We start from the raw sequence: 20,124 nt of genomic DNA on the forward strand, positions 1-20,124 counted from the left end.
TCTCTTCTATGGCCAATATGAACCAGAAAAGAATGTCAAGAGGCTGTTTTTCCAGTCCTAAGAGTGTCCGAGATTTGAGTTTTCCATAATGAAAATGGAGAATATGCAGACACCAAAAAAATTACACCACGGAATCACTGCCCTGGATCAGCAGAGAAAACATAATACAGGCTGGAAAACTCCTACTCCATTTATTAAAACAACAGTTCATTAGGACACTATAGAATTTCACTAATAGCTAGCTGAATGTATGTTTAAGCCCAGTAATAAAGGCTACCAAACGAAGGGGTATTTACACGTAATTACACCTCCAGCATGTAGGTTGTCACAGAGGGATGCCTTAATTATCAATGTGCTATGCCCCTGCTTTACATATAACAAATGGCCTTAATGTGGCTATTCATGTTATAGTTTAAACATCTTGGTAATTAGGAAGTGGAAAATGGGTAGAGTAGAGGGAGTTGTCGGTTTCTTGCGGGTGTGGCCGTCTGCACTCTATACCTCTGGGAGCTGAGAGGCCGAGGGAGGCAGGACCAGTTTTGGGCCAGAAGACAGCACGGCATGGACAGCATGGATTTCTCAGGTATATGATGAGGGCTACAGAACATATGGGTGAGGACAGAGCCACTCACAGAATCACACTCATTAACTTAACAAATCTTTATTGAGTACTTACTATGTGCCAAGCACTGGTCTAGGTATGTGAGATTTCAGTAAACAAAACAGACTAAGATCTCTGCTTCTGTGTAGCTTATATTTGAAGGCAGTTCAGTTATTAAATTTGATGAGTTGATAACTGGCTCAGGGGTGGTCACCAGTAATGGGCCTGTCCTGTGCCCTGACCCATCCAGTGCTTCTTCCAACAACTTGGAAGAAGACTGACTGTTGTTTGGGGATTTGTTGATTAAAGTTGTAGAGAGCAGTAGTGAGCACCTGGTGCAGTTTTCTTACTTGATTTCTCATCCTTACCACAGTCTTCCAAGGCAGATATTATCATCACTTGTGTTTGAGAGCACAGAAGACTGAAGGACGTACCCAGGTTTTGCATCCAAGTTGGATTCTCTCTGTCTGAAGATGCAAGGCTAAAGATGGCATAATTATCTGTTTCCCTAAGCAGCCTGAGGCAATCTGTGAAAATGGTTCACTATTCACTTCACCCTGACAACCGCACAAAATCATGCAACTCAAGAGGTTCAAATCTTCGTGTTCTCTTTAAGAACACTCGTGAAACTGCCCAGGCCATCAAGGGTATGCATATACAAAAAGCCACGAAGTATCTGAAAAATGTCACTTTACAGAAACAGTGCGTACCATTTCGATGTTGTAATGGTGGAGTTGGCAGATGTGCCTAGGCCAAGCTGTGGGGCTGGACACAAGTTCGGTGGCCCAAAAAAGTGCTGAATTTTTGCTGCACGTTCTTAAAAATGCAGAGAGTAATGCTGAACTTAAGGGTTTAGATGTAGATTCTCTGGTCATTGAGCATATCCTAGTGAACAAAGCACCTAAGATGCGCTGTTGAACCTACAGAGCTCATGGTAAGATTGACCCATACATGAGCTATCCCTGCCACATTGAGATGATCCTTACCGAAAAGGAACAGATTGTTCCTAAACCAGAAGAGGAAGTTGCCCAGAAGAAAAAGATATCCCAGAAGAAATTGAAGAAACAAAAACTTATGGCAGGGGAGTAAATTCAGCATTAAAATAAATGCAATTAGAAGTTTAAAAAGGCCAAGTGTGATGGCTCATGCCTGTAATCCCAGCACTTTGGGAGGCCAAGGAGAGTGGATTATGAGGTTAGGAGTTTGAGACCAGCCTGACCAACATGGTGAAATCCTGTCTCTAGTAAAAATATAAAAATGAGCCGGACATGGTGGCATGCACCTGTAATCCCAGCTACTCAGGAGGCTGAGGCAGGAGAATAGCTTGAACCCAGGAGGCAGAAGTTTCTGTGAGCCAAGATCACACCACTGCACTCTAGGCTGGGTGACAGAGTGAGACTCCGTTTCCAAAAAAAAAAAAAGTTCCATAATTAATACTGGATGATGGACTGAGGATTCGGAAGTCTTTATTATCCAAATAAATGAGCTCAAATGAAGACTTTGCATCAGGAGTGTAACATAAAGCAGCAAGGAGTAAGACACAACATTTAGAGACTGGAATTCTCCTGGCGCTGTTTTTGATGCATTATCTGTTCCTGTGATTACTTCCTGCAGTTTACGACGTCTCCGCCTTTCTTTGGTACTCTGGAGGAAGTTGTCATTTAAATGTAAGATTAATAAATTTAATGACCAAGTTGAAGGAATAAGGGAATTCAGTGTTAATGTCACTCTCGGGCGGAAGTGGTCATGGCCAAGGTGATTTAGTGGTTGATCTCTGTTCTGGGAATCTCTTGCTGTGTAATAAACCAACCCCAAACTTAATGGTGTAAAATGACAATCATTTTGTTACATTCATGGATTCTGTGACTCAGGAATTTGGGCAAGGCACAACAGGGATGATTTGTCTTTGTAATATCTGGAGTTTCATATGGTAGGACTAGAATGGCTGGAGGTGACTCAGATATCTAAGGGCTGGAATCATCTGGGGACTTCCTTACTCACATGTCAAGTGCATTGGCTGGGATGACTGAAGATTGGGCTCAGCTGGTACTGCCTACTGGAGCCTCTTTCTGTGGCTTGGGCTTCCTTACAGAATGGCAGCCCAGGATAGTTGGATTTTTCATATGTCAGCTTGCAGCTCTGAGAGCAAGTGTTCTAGCAAACAAGGTGACAGATATATAGCTTCACTTCACCATATTCTGTTGGCTAAAGCAGTCACAAGCCATTCAGCTTCAAAAGGGGAAAACAATAGAGTCTAGCTATATTAGTCCATTCTCACACTGCTATAAAGAACTACCTAAGACTGGGTAATTTAGGGAGAAAAGAGACTTAATTGACTCATAGTTCTGCAGGCTGTACAGGAAGCGTGGCTGGGAGGCCTCAGGAAACTTACAATCATGGCAGAAAGCAAAGGGGAAGCAAGCATTTCCTACCATGGCAGATCAGGAGAGAGAGAGAGAGAGAGAGAGAGAAGGGCCAAGTGCTATACACTTTAAACAACTAGATCTCGTGAGAACTCACTCACTATCAGGAGAACAGCAAGGGGGAAATCTGCCCCCACGATCCAATCACCTCCCACCAGGCCCCTGCTCCAACAATGAAGATCATAATTCAGCATGAGATTTGTAAGCAGAGCCTAACCATATCACTATCTCAGAATACATCTAATTTATGGCCACATTTTAAAGCCATCACATCCACAGGGGTATATCCCTCCTGTGGATTTTTTGCTCAATTCACTCTGCCAGAGTAACTCTCAATTTGCAGAAGAATAAGCCAGGCATTGAGGATGTGACCATTGTCTTCAGCTCTTTGGAAGACTATCATATGCAAGAGAGAGTAGATGTAACCCACAAGGCTTTAAGAATGAGCTAAAGACCAGTAAGTAAATGGAACAGGAGAACTTACTAATATTTGGGAATGTCTGTCAATGAGTTGCCTTGCCTAGGAAGACAGTGAATTCTCTGATTTTTGAACTATTGATTGAACACAAATCAGGAATGTCCCAGTAGGGCCTCAGACACTATCTTGGATTTTGGATTAAATGAATTCTTTAGAAGACTGAGGGATATAAGTGGTTCTATGTTAGAAACATCGCAGCAGAGACAGGGCATGATGAAGAATCATCCACGACTTTAATTCTACCTTTTCAAGTCACCTTCTAAGTATATAATTTCAAGGATATCGGGAGGCCTGATGGTACCTCTCCTTTAATATTATTCTCCTATATTGGTGGCTTAGAACCCCCAATGAGAGACTAATTCTTTTAATTTAAGCCTTTGATCCTTGTTAAAGTGTAACACCCTGGGAAAGAGGAGAGCCAAAGCTCTTTCCAGTGATTTATAATTTACCAAGAGCACGTTTAAGGTCATATTCTGTGAGCATGATTTGACAAGAGAGGGTAGGGCAATGCGTATGTGAGAAGGGGGAGGAAGAAATGCTCCAGAAGGAGAGAGAGAATGGCACAAAGTAGGGAAAAATACATGAAGATCTGGGGAACCGATGCTTCTGGCGCCAGCCCTAGCAGAGGCTGATTTCTTCAGCTTCACGCAATCGGTTATGAAACCACTGTTCTCAGAACAAACTGGCAGAAAGCTGGTGTCCACTTCACTGACCTTTCCTGCACTTGAGAAGTGCGACTATAGGCTCAGCTCAGAGAAGACCACAGAGCCCTCTTCCCTGTTTGGAACAGCAGGTGGGGGAGTCACCCTCCCTCATTTATTTCTGTCCCTACACTGTTAGAACAGGGATGACAGGGGCCTAACTGACTTCCCGAGAAGTCATGGCATCCTCTGTATAAACAAAGGAAAAAGTTCTACCATAAATCACCCAAACAAGTGATATCCCAGAAGAAGAAAGAAAACAGTGAGGGAGGAAGATGCCATCCGAGGGGAAAACATGTCAGGTTGTGCACATTAGATCTGCTCATTCAAAAGTGACCTCTCCGGGAAGGCAAAGGATAGCAGAGATTGAAAAGGAGGCTATAAAATTGAGAGCCTAAGCAAAGCACTTGACAGAGGGAAGAACATGTAACCAGTGGAGTCCTCATTCTCCCAGCACTGCCCTCATAGCCCAAAGAATTTCTGACAAAGAGAACAAGATTCAAGTTTAAAACCAAGACCTCTGCTTCCATTTCTGTGTTTTCCTTCCCTCACACAGCCCAGAGTGTGCTCCAGCAAAACCAGCTGTCAGGAAAGCATTTGATGTCAGTCATTTGCATCTTAATGCGATGGAAAGATGAGGAGCTGCCTCTACTGGCTTATTTCAATTTTAAGACTGATTTGTTAGAGTGAAAAACTCCTTGAAGATAATTCAAGCTTGGGAGGCGTGATCGGACACATTCTGGGGAGGGGAGGTGGCGGGTAGGGAGGTCACCAGGTAGTCACCACTTCCCTTTTCATACAAAGGTACCTGTGATGCTTGGAGTCAAGTACTGGGTTCCATCTTGGGAAGCCAGAGGGTGGGATCTTCAGTCACTCCTGGTGAGCACAAGCAAGTGAGAGCTCAGGCTCTGGTGCAGGGTGAGTGGAAGCTCCACTCCCTTTATTTCAAAACTTCTTCTGGTCCGTGGGGGAGCCAGCTCCCTGGGGCGTCCCATTACAACAGCAGCTGACCACAAGGAGCGCCAGTGTGCAGGCGCCTCTTCCCAGCTGCAGGCATTTTAATTGTGTTGTAAATAGACAACCATGAGACCAAATGGAAACTTTGTATAGTCTTAGTATTCCAGATCCATGGAGATCTGAGGATAAAAAGTCCCAAGTAACAGCATATGCTATTTATTTTCACCAACTTATATAAAACTGAACCCTGACTCTGTTATGCATTGCCCACAAGCAGCTTTATAGGATTGCAGATACATCAGCAGTCCCTACGGCCCTATAAGGCTATTTTCCTAGCATTACACATCCTCCAAGTCGTAGATGTCAAAGTGCTGTTCTAGTGGAGATTGAATATCATTCCATTGTTAGAAGATGGGAAGTAAATTCAATATACGACACCAAATGGAGACTTTTCAATTTTATCTTACTCTTTTTTTCTGTTTGTTTTTGCAGTTAGTGAACCAGCAGATCTTGTTATGAGGAGCGTTTAAAATTTCACAAGCTCAGTTACAATGTGATGCTCAACAAATTCATTTTAAAGGGACCACTTGATAGAATTAGGGAAAAGAACCATTGGCTCTACGGATTGATTTAGCATAGATCTTGTCCAAAGAAAGGAGAAGTCTTAAAGTTCAATATGAATAAAATTTAAATGTGACTCAGAAGAAAGAGCATTTTCTTGTATGGATTTGAGCTATGTGAAACCAGCAGCAATAAACGGGACTTACATTATTATTGATGGCCAATGAACAAGAATGAAAGTCTGGGCCAGGCGTGGTGGCTCACGCCTGTAATCCCAGCATTTTGGGAGGCCGAGGCGGGCGGATCGAGACCATTATGGCTAACATAGTGAAACCCCATCTCTACTAAAAGATACAAAAAAATTAGCTGGGCGTGGTGGCGGGCGCCTGTAGTCCCAGCTACTTGGGAGGCTAAGGCAGGAGAATGGCGTGAACCCGGGAGGCGGAGCTTGCAGTGAGCCGAGAGCACGCCACTGCACTCCAGCCTGGGCGACAGAGCAAGACTCCGTCTCAAAAAAAAAAAAAATATATATATATATGTATGTATATATATATTTACACATACACATACTGTGGTTTCATTAGTCTGTCCAATACATGGAAAGGTAGAGTCTGTTTAATTTTATGACATCTGGGATAGGACAATTTGAAATCTCCATATTTCTAAGTTAACATCATGTAATATGGGAAATGCTTATCTTAAAAAGATTTGCCTGCGACGAGGCAGTAAGGAATAATGCCCCGAAGTCGCAGCTGCCAGGCTGGGTCAAGACTGGGAGACGGGGATTTGCCTTTCAGTCTGGCAGAAGGACAATGGAAAATGACTGCAGATGATTTGTGCTGCCAGTGTCTTCGAAAATGAGAAAGGATGGAGGGAAAAACATGACCCTGGGCAGGGCTGGTGGTGTGAGGAAATGATGATTCAATGCGTCGCTTTGACCCATGTGGTGCTTTGTTCAAAACTGTGCTGGGCAATTCCTTCAGCATCAGGAAGAGAAACAACTCTTGTCAATAAATTACAGCGGATGTGGGAAATCACTCCCAGGGTGAGGTCTGGAGCTGAATGAGTCCCTCGAGGTCAGTACCCACAAAAGCAGCTGCCAAAATTTACATTTTCCCATTTGCCCTCTGGTCCACAGTGGATATAAATCCACATAATGCAGCCATAGAGCCCCCTGCTCTGCCTGTCTGCTGGCCGCGCACCCGGATCAAGGCTGGGGGAGGAAAGCCTTGGCCCTGGAGGCGCTAGAAGTACCTGGTAACTACTGAGTCCAGCTTCATCACAACCATGTCACCCTTGACAACTTTTCTACATTTCCGGAATCCCCTAGAAAATCTCAGTCCCATCACTATAAATAATTTTTAATTCTTTTGTAAATTAGATTGCAAAAGATATTTAAATATATATGTACTTTTTAATTATACAAATAATATTTGCACATTGTAAAAATGTCCAGAGTGGCCAGGTACGGTGGTTCACACCTGTATTCCCAGCACTTTGGGAGTCTGAGGCAGACAGATCACTTGAGTGCAGGAGTTAGACACCAGCCTGGACAACATGACGAAACCTAGTCTCTACCGAAAATACAAAAATAAATTAGCTGGGCATGGTGCCACGTGTCTACAGTCCCAGCTACTCAGGAGACTGAGGTGGGAGGATCTAAGCCCAGGAGGTTGAGGCCGCAGTGAGCTATGATCATGCCACTGCACTCCAGCCTGGATGACAGAGTAAGACCCTGTCTCAAAGAAAAAAAAAAAAAGTCCAGAGTATTTAAGTAAAGACAAAAATAAAGTAAAAGCCTCCATTTCTGCATTTCCCATCCAAATCCAGATCTGCAGAGATAACTGCTAGTAATTTGGTGTGTATTCTTTCAAACATTTTTACTGTGCATAGAATGTAGCAGCACGGGCTCTGAAATCAGACTGCCTGGGTTGGAATTTGTCTCTGTCACTTAATAACCTTGTCACCTGAGACAATTGTCATACTGTTCCTCAGCATCAGTTTTATCATCCTTAGAATGGCAACAATAATAGTATCTCCACATGGTCTTACTCATAAGAGGGAACTGAACAATGAGAACAAATGGACACAGGGAGGGGAACATCACACACTGGGGCCTATTGGGGGGTCGGGGGCAAGGGGAGAGAGAGCATTAGGACAAATACCTAATGCATATGGGGCTTAAAACCTAGACGATGGGTTGATAGGTGCAGCAAACCACTATGGCACATGTATACCTGTGTAACAAACCTGCACGTTCTGCACATGTATCCCAGAACTTAAAGTAAAATAAAAAAAAGTATCTTCCTCATAGATTGTCATAAGGATTAAATAGATTTATACACATACACACCAGAATGTTTGTATGCCTAATACCTAACAAGCACTCAATGAATGTTTGCAAAAATAGAACTTAATTGAAGGTGATTTTGAAAGAAAAAAAAATTTTAAAAACTTTGTTTCCAAAGAGAGATAGAGAGGAGGTTAGTTTGTTGGGTCAGGCTGAGTTGGACTCTCGGCAATTCTGAGTTTCTTTCTCCACAGATATTTACCTTTCAAGGGGTGGAGTTTCTTATTCTTCCCCAGTAAAAGTAACTGATGATGGTTAAGAACATAGTCTTTGGGGTCAGACATGCATGCACTAGAAACCCAGCCTCCCTGCTTACTAGTGTTGTGATATGTGATGTTGTATTACGTAACTTTTCTGAGCCTCAATATCTTTACCTATATAATCACAGCAGTTTTGTTTCAAGGATTATATGAAATAATGCATGATTGACTTTTCTTGGCTCAGTCAGCACTAAAAAATGGTGGCGATGGTAGCCATCATGGCATAAAGCAAAGGGCTTTGATGTGGTTTGTATGTTTGTCTCCTCCAAATCTCATGTTGAAATGTGATCCCCCCTATTGGAGGTGGGGCCTGGCGGGAAGTGTTTGGCTTATGGGGATGGAGCCCTCGTGAATGGCTTGGTCCCCTCCTCTCTTTAATGAGTGAATTCTCACTCTGTTCGTTCCCTTGAGAACTCGCTGTTGTAAAGGGCCTGGCACCACTTCCTTTTCCTCTCTTTCTCCCTCTCTCATCACGTGATCCCTGCTCCCACTTCACCTTCTGCCATGAATGGAAGCAGCCTGAGGGCCTCACTAGAGGCAGATGCTAGTACCATGCTTCTTGTACAACCTGCAGAACCATGAGCCCGATAAATGTCTTTCCCTTAGAAATTATCCAGCCTCAGTGAATCCTTTATAGCAATGCAACAAAATGGACTCTGACAGGGCTTAATGCTTCCCCAGTAGAGGCTGGGAGCACAGGCGTGGCACCCTCCTCTGAGGAGAATGACTTGACTTGGTTGTACTGGAGATGGCTGATTCACCCACCTTTTTTTTTTCTACGACCTTTGGCAATCCACCTTTCTTTGTTGGGATAGAGCTTTCTAGTCAACAAAGCACTTTCAAATGCATTCACTCCATTGCTACTCTCCTGAAGAAGGAGGATAGGGAAGGCATCATTAGCAATGGATTAGCTTTGGTTTCCAGGTGAGAAAACTGAGGCTCAGAGAGCATAAATTCCTTGGCCAAGGTCACCTAACACGTGGCAGAGCCAGAACTGGCACCACCATGCTGTGACAGAGCTGTCCTCCCACTTTCCTGATGAGACCAATCAAAGGCCAGTTGGTAGTGTATGGCGTTTCCCCAGGCTGTATGGATAAGTTATGGGCTCTGGGGTGGGGTCTGGCTTAGAGGAGGCCCTTAACGAACAGGTTGCCATTATTATCAGAGCATCTTTAGGGACTACCACCTCTATGTCCACCACCATGACTCTATTTTAATCCATTACTTTCCTGTGTGGCTGATGAAGCTAACAATACTGATGTGAAATGGTTGTGAACACCAGGACCAAAAAAAATATCTTTTCCTTATCAAGATGATTTATATTGGGAGAAGTATGGCTCTCCCCCTTCTATTCCATTCTCATATTTTGAATCAGGAGTGATTTTGCTTGAGAAACACAGTCAGGACAATTTCCATCTATAACTGCATTGTAAGGAAGAGGATAATGGAAATTTTAATGAAAACGCCAACACAATGTGAATAGGAATCAGCTCTTTTGCAATAGGAAGCAGCTACTTTGCTCAACAGGCAACAAAAACCTTTAGCTTGTGTTCATGAAAATGATGATCGTCTCTGGCTCCACTGAGATTTAACTAAGAGGGGAAAGAAAAGAATTTTAAAAGTTCAGATGCAGTTCACCCAGAAGTTTGTCTCCAGACTTCAAGAACATTTCAATTTTTCAAAAGGGCACACAAAGAAAGAGGCTGGACTCCTGTACAAAAGCACACAGATTATCTAGATCATAAGGAGCGCCTGAGCCAGTGTGCTGTTAGTTGTCTGTGCTTTGTGTCTCATGACTATGAAACAGCAGGATTGACAATGACATGCTGGACTAACCATGATCAGCCCAGGGCCTGTGCCACAAAAAGGACTGCACAGCAATGGCAGCTCATTCTTCTACCACGGTCTAGCATTCGTGCTGTGTGTGTGGTGAGTATTATTTAGGGGAAGAGGAGGTAATAGTGAGATATGTGTTTTGTGTGTTAAGGGGACAGAGACACTAAGCTTGACCCACTATGATGTCTGAGTCGGTCTAGTGAACCAATCACGAAAAGCTCAAAAGAGAGTTGCACAGTTACAAAGCCTTTGCCATTGAATGGTGGAGACTGTGGTATCAGTCCCCCACCCTGTCTTCTGTAGAAAACAGAATAAGAGTGCAGTTGCACAGAGGTGGCTCCACTGTAGCTCCTCATGTTACACATGGCAGACATTGCTAATATTCATTCCAGTTCCTGGTCACGCATGGTGGCTCACACCTGTAATCCCAGCACTCTGGGGGGGCCGAGGCATGTGGATCACCTGAGGTCAGGGGTTCGAGACCAGCCTGGCCAACATGATGAAACCTCGTCTATACTAAAAATACAAAAAATTAGTCAGGCGTGGTGGCAGAAGCCTGTAATCTCAGGTACTTGGGAGGCTGAGGCAGGAGAATCGCTTGAACCCGGGAGGTGGAGGCTGCAGAGAGCTGAGATTGCGCCACTGCACTCCAGCCTGGGGCAACAAGTGTGAAACCTGAAACTCCCTCTCAAAAAAAAAAAAAAAAAAAATTCATTCCAGCTCCCATTCTCTCACCTCGATTACTCACAGAACTACAACTTTGTTCCAAAAGGAGAAACAGCCCAGATTTAAAAAACAAACAAACAAACAAACAAAAAACACTGCATTCACAGTGTCTCTTACTGACAAGGGTGATCATAGGCCCAACTGCAGTTCTGATCAATGAGAAATAGTGAGAGGTCTGGCGGGGATTTCTGGGAAAGTTTTGCTCTCCTGATTTGGTGCCTCTCTGTTTTAGATTGCAAGAATGGCCACAAGTTCTTCCCCTTGTCATACTTATGGAATTGACTTTGCAACTTCTCTCATCGAAAAGCAGTTTATTTTTTCACTCTTCGACTCTGGGCTTGGTCATGTGAATTGCTTTGGCCAATGGTACACCAGCAAACAAGATGCAAACAAAAACAGATTGCATGATGGAGATTCCCTTCTCTTGCTGTTCTTGGAAACCTGAAACTGCCACGTGAAGAGACCAGGGCTGGCCTGCTGTATGATAAGGGACATGTGGCCTGGGAACTCCTGTCTCTTTGGCCAACAGCATGTCAATAACCAGACACATGAATGATTCATACTAGATCGTCCAACCTACAGCCAACCCACCAGATGTCTGCAGATGTGTGAGTGAGACCCACAGAGACCAGCTGAACTAAGCAGAACTGAAGAACCACTCATCTGACACAATGGTTGTTGTTTCAAGCCACCAGGTTTGGGGGATTGTTTGTTACCCAGCAAAAGCAAACAGATCTATACTTTTTCCCCATGCCACTTTCTTCTTCCTGCTTGGAATGCAGACATGATACTGAAGGTGGAACAACCACCTTTGCAACCATGAGGACAAATGCTTTACAGAAAGATGGAAGAGGCCTGGCAAAGTGATGCTACCACGGGCCCGATAGCTGCACCATCCCACAACTGTCTGCCTCCAGACTTTATGGTTTGTGAGAAAAATAAAACCTTGTGCTGTTAAGCCACTTGTATCATCCAGTTTTTAATTAGAAACATCTGAATCCACTTCAGGTAGTTTAAGTAAAAAGCAGTTTATGAAAATATATCACTTAGCTTTTGGAACCTCTAAAGATCCAGAGAACCAGTGTAAGATTCTATGTAGCCAGGAGAAAGGGAAACCAGATATAACAGAGCCAAGAGAAAAGCCCCTACCACAGTGCAGGACTGTTCTACTAGAAATAGAAGTGTTGCCACCTACCATTGCAACCAAATTATTATTATTATATTGTTAAGGGAATGAACAGCAAAATTTTCTTTTTTATCCTCAACTTTTATTTTAAGTACCCGGGTACATGTGCAGGATGTGCAGGTTTGTTACATAGGTAAATGTGTGCCACGGTGGTTTGCTGCACAGATCAACCCATCACCTAGGTATCAAGCCCAGCATCCATTAGCTATTCTTCCTGATGCTCTCCCTCCCACCCCTCAACAGGCCCCACTATGTGTTTTTCCCCTCCCTGTGTCCATGTGTTCTCTTCATTCAGCTCCCACTTATAAGCAGGAACATGCAGTGTTTGGTTTTCTGTTCCTGTGTTAGTTTGCTGAGGATAACGGCTTCCAGCTTTATCCATGTCCCTGCCAAGGACATAATCTCATTCCTTTTTATGGCTGCATAGTATTCCGTGGTGAAAACTACCATTTTCTCCACAGCTACCCTGGAAGAACAGATGCCTCTGTCTCTGTACTCTCCACATTGCTACTCCCATGTTTCTTACTTCTGCCCCAAAATCTCATGCAAGACCACCTATTTGGTAGAGCCATATATTTCAATCACTCCCTCTTCAGGTACTTGTTGAGGGAGGGTTTCCCTAGCCCTCTAGGGTTATAGGAATGGTCAAACATATGACACCCAGCACCGGATAGATGAAATAAACAGCAGTTTATTAGTCATATACACTCACTGTCCAGGGGAGGAGGACAGTGCATACCGTACAGGGCCATATGGGGATTCTATTTGGGAGCACAGTGAACAAACAGGGTTTGTGGGAGGCAGTCTTTGCAATAAAAGAGGGTGAGGTGAGGCCTGCTTCCCACGAGAGGATGCATGTGGCTTGTTTGAATATTTCCGTGTGCTGGTAGAGGCCTGAAGCCCACCACTCAGGGATAAGCAGACACTGGGCCTGGTCTCCCTGACAAGGAGGGCTGTTTGGTTAGGGGACCTTATCTGCCACAGCAGAGTGGTCAGGGGACTTGAGATTAGGCCATTTGAGGCCTCCCCATGTTATTTAATCTTAATTTCAGGACTTGTACTACACCATTTCTCAAGGAAGCTCCCTAGCTGGAAGAAGAATTAGGAAATCTATTTTAGTTTTCTATCCTGTAGCTCAGAAAGGCAAGCTCAGAGGCTTGAGATAGGTTTTGAGTGAGCAATATTCCACCTTTTTTATTATTTAACATCCACATATACCCTTCTTTCCATAATTAAACTTTTAAATGATAACAGCAGCAGCATGCTCTTACCTTATACAACTAGCCCTTCTACAAATGAAATTGTCTGTCCCTTCCCCGCGGGAGGAAAGACTCCACGTCTCATGGTCAATGTTTCCAGCTCTGGGTGGTGTTTATTCCTTTTCCAGTGCAGTCACAATCCTATCTAGATATCCAGTCACCTGGGGACTAAATAAATAGTAGCGGAAAGGGAGGGGGGAAATTGGAAATACACACACATCAGAAAAAGAAAGAAAACATAGGGAGAAATTATAGTCATTTTCTGCAGCCAGTAAGGCAGTGACAAGAGGGCACAGCAGTGCCCAGTGGAAATATCAGTGATGCCAGGAAGATGTCATGGTCTGCGCAGAGAGTTCTGGAATAGTGTTAAGACACAAAGATGGCTGAACTAATTGTATGGGAGCACATATAAAGCCATCCAGGGCTTCTGGAAATACCAGAGTGCGACTCGTTGCAGGGGTCTGGGTTCCTGCCTTATAAGTGAGACAAGACCCAGCAAGAAACATGTTAAAAGAAGCAAAAAGACACGGTCAAAGCCCCCAAAAAATATCCAGTTGGGAAGATCTTCATGATGTCCAATAGCCAGAACAGGGCCTCTGCTGTGCTCTCAGAGAGCACAAGAGCTTCTAAGGCCCAGAGAAGTCAAGTGACTCACTGGAAGTCACGCAGGCAAGGAGTGGCAGGCAAGTATCTTTGCGGATAGCACACTGCAGCAAACCATAATGGAGTAACTTCTAGGCAATCGTTCTTTGTCTTGTTTCTCCTTGCACTTTTCACTCTCCTCTTAGTCAAAGAAAAGAACTACTGTCTAATTACGGTGAAGTCACTTGATTTCCTCATGCCTCCAGTAGGCAAACTTTCCCATCAGTCACCTGTTTCTCAGATGAACTTTTCTGGCTAATGGGATAAGAAAAAAAGTAGTTTCCGTTGTAACCACATCTTACACATATGCCATGGAAAGGACACTTATTTGGAAGTCAGGAGACCTGAATTCTTTTCCTGGCCTGGCCAGTGACTGCTGGAGGTTCTGAGCTGGTCACTTTGTCCCTGTGGGCTTCTGTTGCTCCATCTGCAAAATGATAGGGTTGGCCTGGATCCGTAGTTGTCCAGGATCTGTGGTTGTCCAGTTGCTCCTTAAAAACCTAAGATTACATGACAGTGTCTGAGCAGCAGACAATGGGAGAAACCAACTCGACAAGACTTTGGGTCCCAGGGAAGTCAAGTGACTCACTCACTTGACTTCTCTTTGGGTCCCCATTCCAGCTGAGTTTTCTATATTGGGGTTCCCAGGCTAAGAAAAAACAAATCATGTAGAGAGTTACCCAGGCCCTAATAATCTGTGATTCCAATGCATTTGGTTGATGATTCTAAAGATAGCTCCTTGCCCACATGCCTAAAGTGAGTGAAATTTTGGATGGGCTAAAAATAAAGAATGCTGGTGTGATTTCCAGATTTTTTCAGAATGGCACAGAGAGTGGACTGAGAAAAGTGTTTTATAAGTAGGAATTATGTTGCTTTCCTGCCAAGATTTATCACATAAGCATGTTTTGTCCTTTGCAGCACCAGCTTTATTGTGAACACTGTTTCACTGTATGTGCATCTGCCTTAAGGACATAGACCAAAGGCTCTTAGAGGCTGGGGCCACAAGGTATCCAGCATGGAGATTAATCATCAGAACCTTCTAAAGAAGTCAGTGGGAAGGATGAGAGAGTTCAGTGTTCTTCGTTTCCTCCTCCAGAATCTTAGCCATATTTGGGATTTATTTAGTCATGTTATAAATACCCTACTACTATGACAACTGGGACAGCTACACTATTATTAGGACAACTGCATTATAAATAAATTTTAAGCAGAAGATCTAGGCAAGTGAATATACCCACCTTTAGTTCAGAACAGCTGTTAAATGGTCTGGTAGTAGACGAGTTGTAAGAAAACAGAGATTCCCAAATTGTGCTGTTTGGTATTAAAGAAAAATTGCTCCAGACATGGGCATGGTGGCTCACACCTGTAATCCCAACTACTTGGGAGATAGAGGTGGAGGGATGACTTGAGACATGGAGTTCTAAACCAGTCTGGGCAACATAGTGAGACCCTCTCTTCAAAAAAAAGAAAAAGAAAGGAAGAAAGCAAGAAAGAAAGAAAAGAAAGAAAGGAAGCAAGGAAGGAAGGAAGGGAGAAAGAAAGGTAAAAATGGTTTCTAATGCTTTGAACGTTTAGCCAATGAAGTAAAAACAATGATACATGGGACACAGTAAAATGTAGGGAATGATATATAGGAATCGAGATAATTTTAATTTGTCTACCGATGAGCAAACTGAAAGGTACCATTAGGATCAAGTGCATGATGTTTTGTGAATTAGATTCTTCATGGTCATTTTCAGTATTCCAAAAAGAACAAGGAAGAAACGGACTTATGTTTAGGAGATAAGACTTGATTTGTTAATGGAAGTAAATCAAAACTTTTCTTTTTTTGTAATAAAACACTAAGGTGGACAAAATAAGGTCACCCTCAGATCTCTTGCCATCTGGCCACCTGTCTTGGACAGGTGTCCAAGGTGTCTGTTTCAAGGCAAATGGCTAGAGAGGGGGATCTTCATGGGATCTGCATTACACTGGTGAGTGTACATGGAGCATCTTTAGAAATGTGTGTTGATGGAGTTGTTACCAGCCTATCACATCTGTAAAACGATGGATGCTTTTAAAACCTTTTCCTAGACATGCTCTCATTTGGGCTGTGCGAAAGGTTCTGAGGCAGCATTTTTCCTGTGTATGTGAAACAACAGAAACTCAGGGATGTAGAGAGGTGAAGAGGCTTAACCACAGTCAGGTGAAAACGAGTGGCAAGGGCAGGTAAGCCCTGCTGTCATGGCCAGCCATGGACCCCAGCACTGCAGAGTGAAAGATGCCTGCCAGCAGGGGGCAGCACTGAGAAGACAGTGCTTGGGGGATGGAGAAGGGGGCCACCTGGTGAAGAATGGCTGCCTGCTAAGGTGTCTCTAAAGTGGGACTTGTTGCCTCAGAGCACCATCAGGCTTTGGGATCAGATCCTCCCCTATTGGGTTGTATTAGTCTGTTGTTTTCACGCTGCTGACATACCTGAGACTGGGCAATTTACAAAAGAAAGAGGTTTAACTGGACTTACAGTTCCACGTGACTGGGAAAGCCTCACAATCATGGTGGAGGCAAGGAAGAGCAAGTCACATCTTACATGGATGGCAGCAGGCAATGAGAGAGAGCTTGTGCAGGGGAATTCTTCTTTTTAAAACCAACAGATCTTGTGAGACTTATTCACTGTCATGAAAACGGCATGGGAAAGACTTGCCCCCATGATTCAATTACCTCCCACTGAGTCCCTCCCACCACATGTGGGAATTCAAGATGAGGTTTGGGTGGGGACACAGCCAAACCATATCACAGGTTCATAGACTTCCTAAGATGTCGTTTCAACAACTCACTTCACAGGGGTGGACACCGAAGCCACACCATCCATGTATTTATAGCAAGAACGATCTCTTTCCCCAGTGACTGGACCACTCATGTCCATCCAGGGCTGATGAGCTACACAGGAAGTGGAAGCTAAGGACAAGCTCCTGGAGCTGCCAGGGTGGAAAGGAGACTTGGACTTGAGCATAAATCCCCTGTGAAGATTTCTAGCTGTCTGCCTTTGATGGGGCTCCAAGTCTTATTTCTTCACTGTGCTCAAACCAGCTTTCAGCAGTCCTGTGTATATGCTCATACTCCATTCCTAGAATCAAGCTTTAAAATCAAGATTTTAAAAATAACACACACTAGGTCATCAATTGTTGAAGTTTTGTTGTGTTTTGTTTTTTAAATGTTTTAGTGACAAGGTCTTGCTCTGTCACCCAGGCTGGAGTGCAGTGGCACGATCATAACTCACTGTAGCTCACTTCTGGGCTTGAGGGGGTCCTCCTGCCTCAGTCTCTTTAGTAGCTAGGACTATGGGTGCATACCACCACACCTGGATAATTAAAAAATTTTTTTGTAGAGATGAGATCTCCCTATGTTGCTGAGGCTGATCTTCAACTCCTTGCCTCAAGTGATCCTCCCACTTTGGCCTCCCAAAATACTGGGATTACCAGTGCGAGCCACCACACCTGGCCTGGTCATTGAAGTTTATGAAGATTATTTGCAGCCATGGAATCAGATCCAGCTTGGATAAACATTTCATTAAAATTCTCTGTGAAATACTTCTACATCCTACCCTATACCTCTGGTGATTAGATCTACTAGCATCCTTCACATACTATATTCCTTTCCCCTGGGCAGTGCTGAATGTACTAGGCTCTTCTCCCCTTTGAATTATATATTCTAAGATGCTACCCCTCACCTTTTCAATGGCCTATTCTTTCTTTAAGTGCATTAATATTATTCTGATTGCAGTTCAGTCCAGGCTATTTGGAGATTTATTGGTGCTACTCTCAAGTTTAAGGGACAGCAATGTGTCTAAGGGTGGGGGATTCAAGTATAAGACAGTTTGAGGCAGCAAAGGAGCCCAAGAGAATCTGGGATTTCTCCTACAGTCCATCAGATTATGTCCTGGAGACAAACACTAATAAATGACTCTGTATTCCTTGACATGTGATTTTCTTGACAATCTCATTTTCTGTTTGAACAATTTCTAATTTTGCTTTGAACAGAGCAGAAGCCACATTGCTAGACAGCTGTCCGCCCCACCCCCAACTCTGCACTCCCCACCAATCCCCGTCTTCCTCACCACTGGCAAATTTCTCCTAGGGCCCTGCTGTAGCACACAGTGATGCCTTCTCTTCTTTCCGACCCATAGCTCACTTGGTTTGACCTTGCTTTGACCTTGCCACGACTTCTTCAGGCCTCAGTCTCCCATCTGCAGGAAGGGGTCTTAGACTTGACAGTCTCCAACATTTCTGCCAACTCCAGATTCTCAGAAAGATACTCTCAGGAAAAAGAACCCCAAATTAAGCAAATTGGCATTGACTTTTGTTTCTATTCTTTCTCTTTATTCTGTAGCTGCCAAGGCTTTAGGTTTTTGAAACCAAGTGCAAAGGGTTCCCTGTGGGTTTAATTTCAGTTGCTCTCTGTGTATTTTTTATTATGCATTTACTGGGGGACCAGTCTCTGTAAGTGTCCCCCAGGCACAAGTATCCTTTTAGTTCTCAGAAGCTTGGCAACCCACATACAATCTTCTAATTAAAAATGTGCATTTCAAGAAAAATTTGAAGTCACACCCTCATACGGTGGAAGAAAGGAGCTCTGTTAAACTCTCCACACACACAAGAATGAATCTCATTGTTAGAAAGAGATTTTCTACTTTACCAATCCTTGCTCCAGATTTCAGAATCCACCTCAGGCATTGAAGCTTCAGATTATCAGCCCCATGGGTCATAAATACTGACCTCCATTTACCATCTGTTAGCTCCATCACACAGAGACTCAATTCAGTACACACATCCTGAGAACCTACTACATGTCTGACCTAATGCTCAGAGTCACTGAGGACCCAAGGTAGTATATTGCAAGGGCTCAGTACTTAGACTCTGAGTGAGTCAGCTGTGGTTTGGATCCAGGTTCTAGAGTGCATTCACTCCATGACCTCTTAGATCCTCAGTGACTTCATCTGCAAAACAGATGGAACCTTCCAGGTGAGGTTGTTGTGATGCATTCATGAGGTAATACATGCAAAGCATCATCTCAATGTCTGATCCCTAGTAAGCCCTTAACAAATGATACTTAAGATAATGATCAAAAAAGGAAAGATGACAGATTCATTTATTCAGCAGGCATTAACCAAGAGCCTTTTATGTTCCACACACAATGCTGGGACAGTGAATATGTGTTGGTAAACAAAGCAGGCATAGTAGCTCTTCTCATGGAACTTGCAATCTTGTAGGAGAAACAGTCTCTATGAAACAAACAAATCTATAAATATATAATGACAAGTTGTGGTAGGTGTTATGAAGAAAATGAACTGGTGCCTGAGAGTGCTTGGGAAGTTAGTGTGGGCAGAAGCATGTGGCCTTGGAAAAGAAGAAACAGGATTCACCGCAGCACAGGAAATACTCTTGTGAAAGGAGGTGGTCAGGGCAGTTTTCACAGGACAGAAGAAGGAGCCCAGGAGAAAGAAACACATTTATAAGAAGAAACTTAGTTTTGTTCCATTATTGGCTTATAATATTTTAAAGTTTGAGCATTTACCAAAAATGATCCAGCCCAAATCTTTTATTTTAAATACGGGTAAACTGAGGCATGGAGCATGAGTTGCCACCAGTCATATAGTTAGTTAATAAAAGAGCAGGCCTTAGAACTCTAGGGTTTTGGACTTCTAATTTATATTCCTATCTCTTATTTCTTCTTAAATATTTCAGAACATCCAGGGGTTTTTCTTGAAGGATGTTAGAAAGTAGTATCAAGGTGCCTTTCTCTTCCATCACTAATAATGGTCCTTTCTTGAAATTTCTTGGGGAAAAAGCCGTAGGGTGAAGATCCTATGAGAATCCTGCAAATGTTAAGCTATTTGAACTTGGGTAAGCTCCACCTTCATTCATCAGTGCTTTCCCATTTGAGTATTTGCTCTCTTTCGGCACTTGGGTTATGTTAGAAACATGTTCCCATCTAATTCCATAATAATCAGAGATCCAGAGCTTGGGGCTGGCTGTGCAGGCTTGAAGACTTTGTCTGCTGAGCTCTACCCTACACTGCACCCCACACAGGACCACTGCACTAACTTCTGGGGACTGGTCACCAACCCCGTGTCTGAAAAGGTTCTCACCATGAGGATGGGCGTCTGCT

At 43.6% G+C, this 20,124-nt stretch overlaps 1 pseudogene; it reads left to right on the forward strand.

Moving 5' to 3' along the window:
• The first annotated feature begins 1,136 nt into the window (after positions 1 to 1,136).
• LOC129042688 (large ribosomal subunit protein uL22-like) lies at positions 1,137 to 1,719 on the forward strand (annotated as a pseudogene).
• The last annotated feature ends 18,405 nt before the right edge of the window (positions 1,720 to 20,124 follow it).

Source organism: Pongo pygmaeus, chromosome 7 (assembly GCF_028885625.2).
Source record: "Pongo pygmaeus isolate AG05252 chromosome 7, NHGRI_mPonPyg2-v2.0_pri, whole genome shotgun sequence".
Lineage (NCBI taxonomy): Eukaryota > Metazoa > Chordata > Mammalia > Primates > Hominidae > Pongo > Pongo pygmaeus.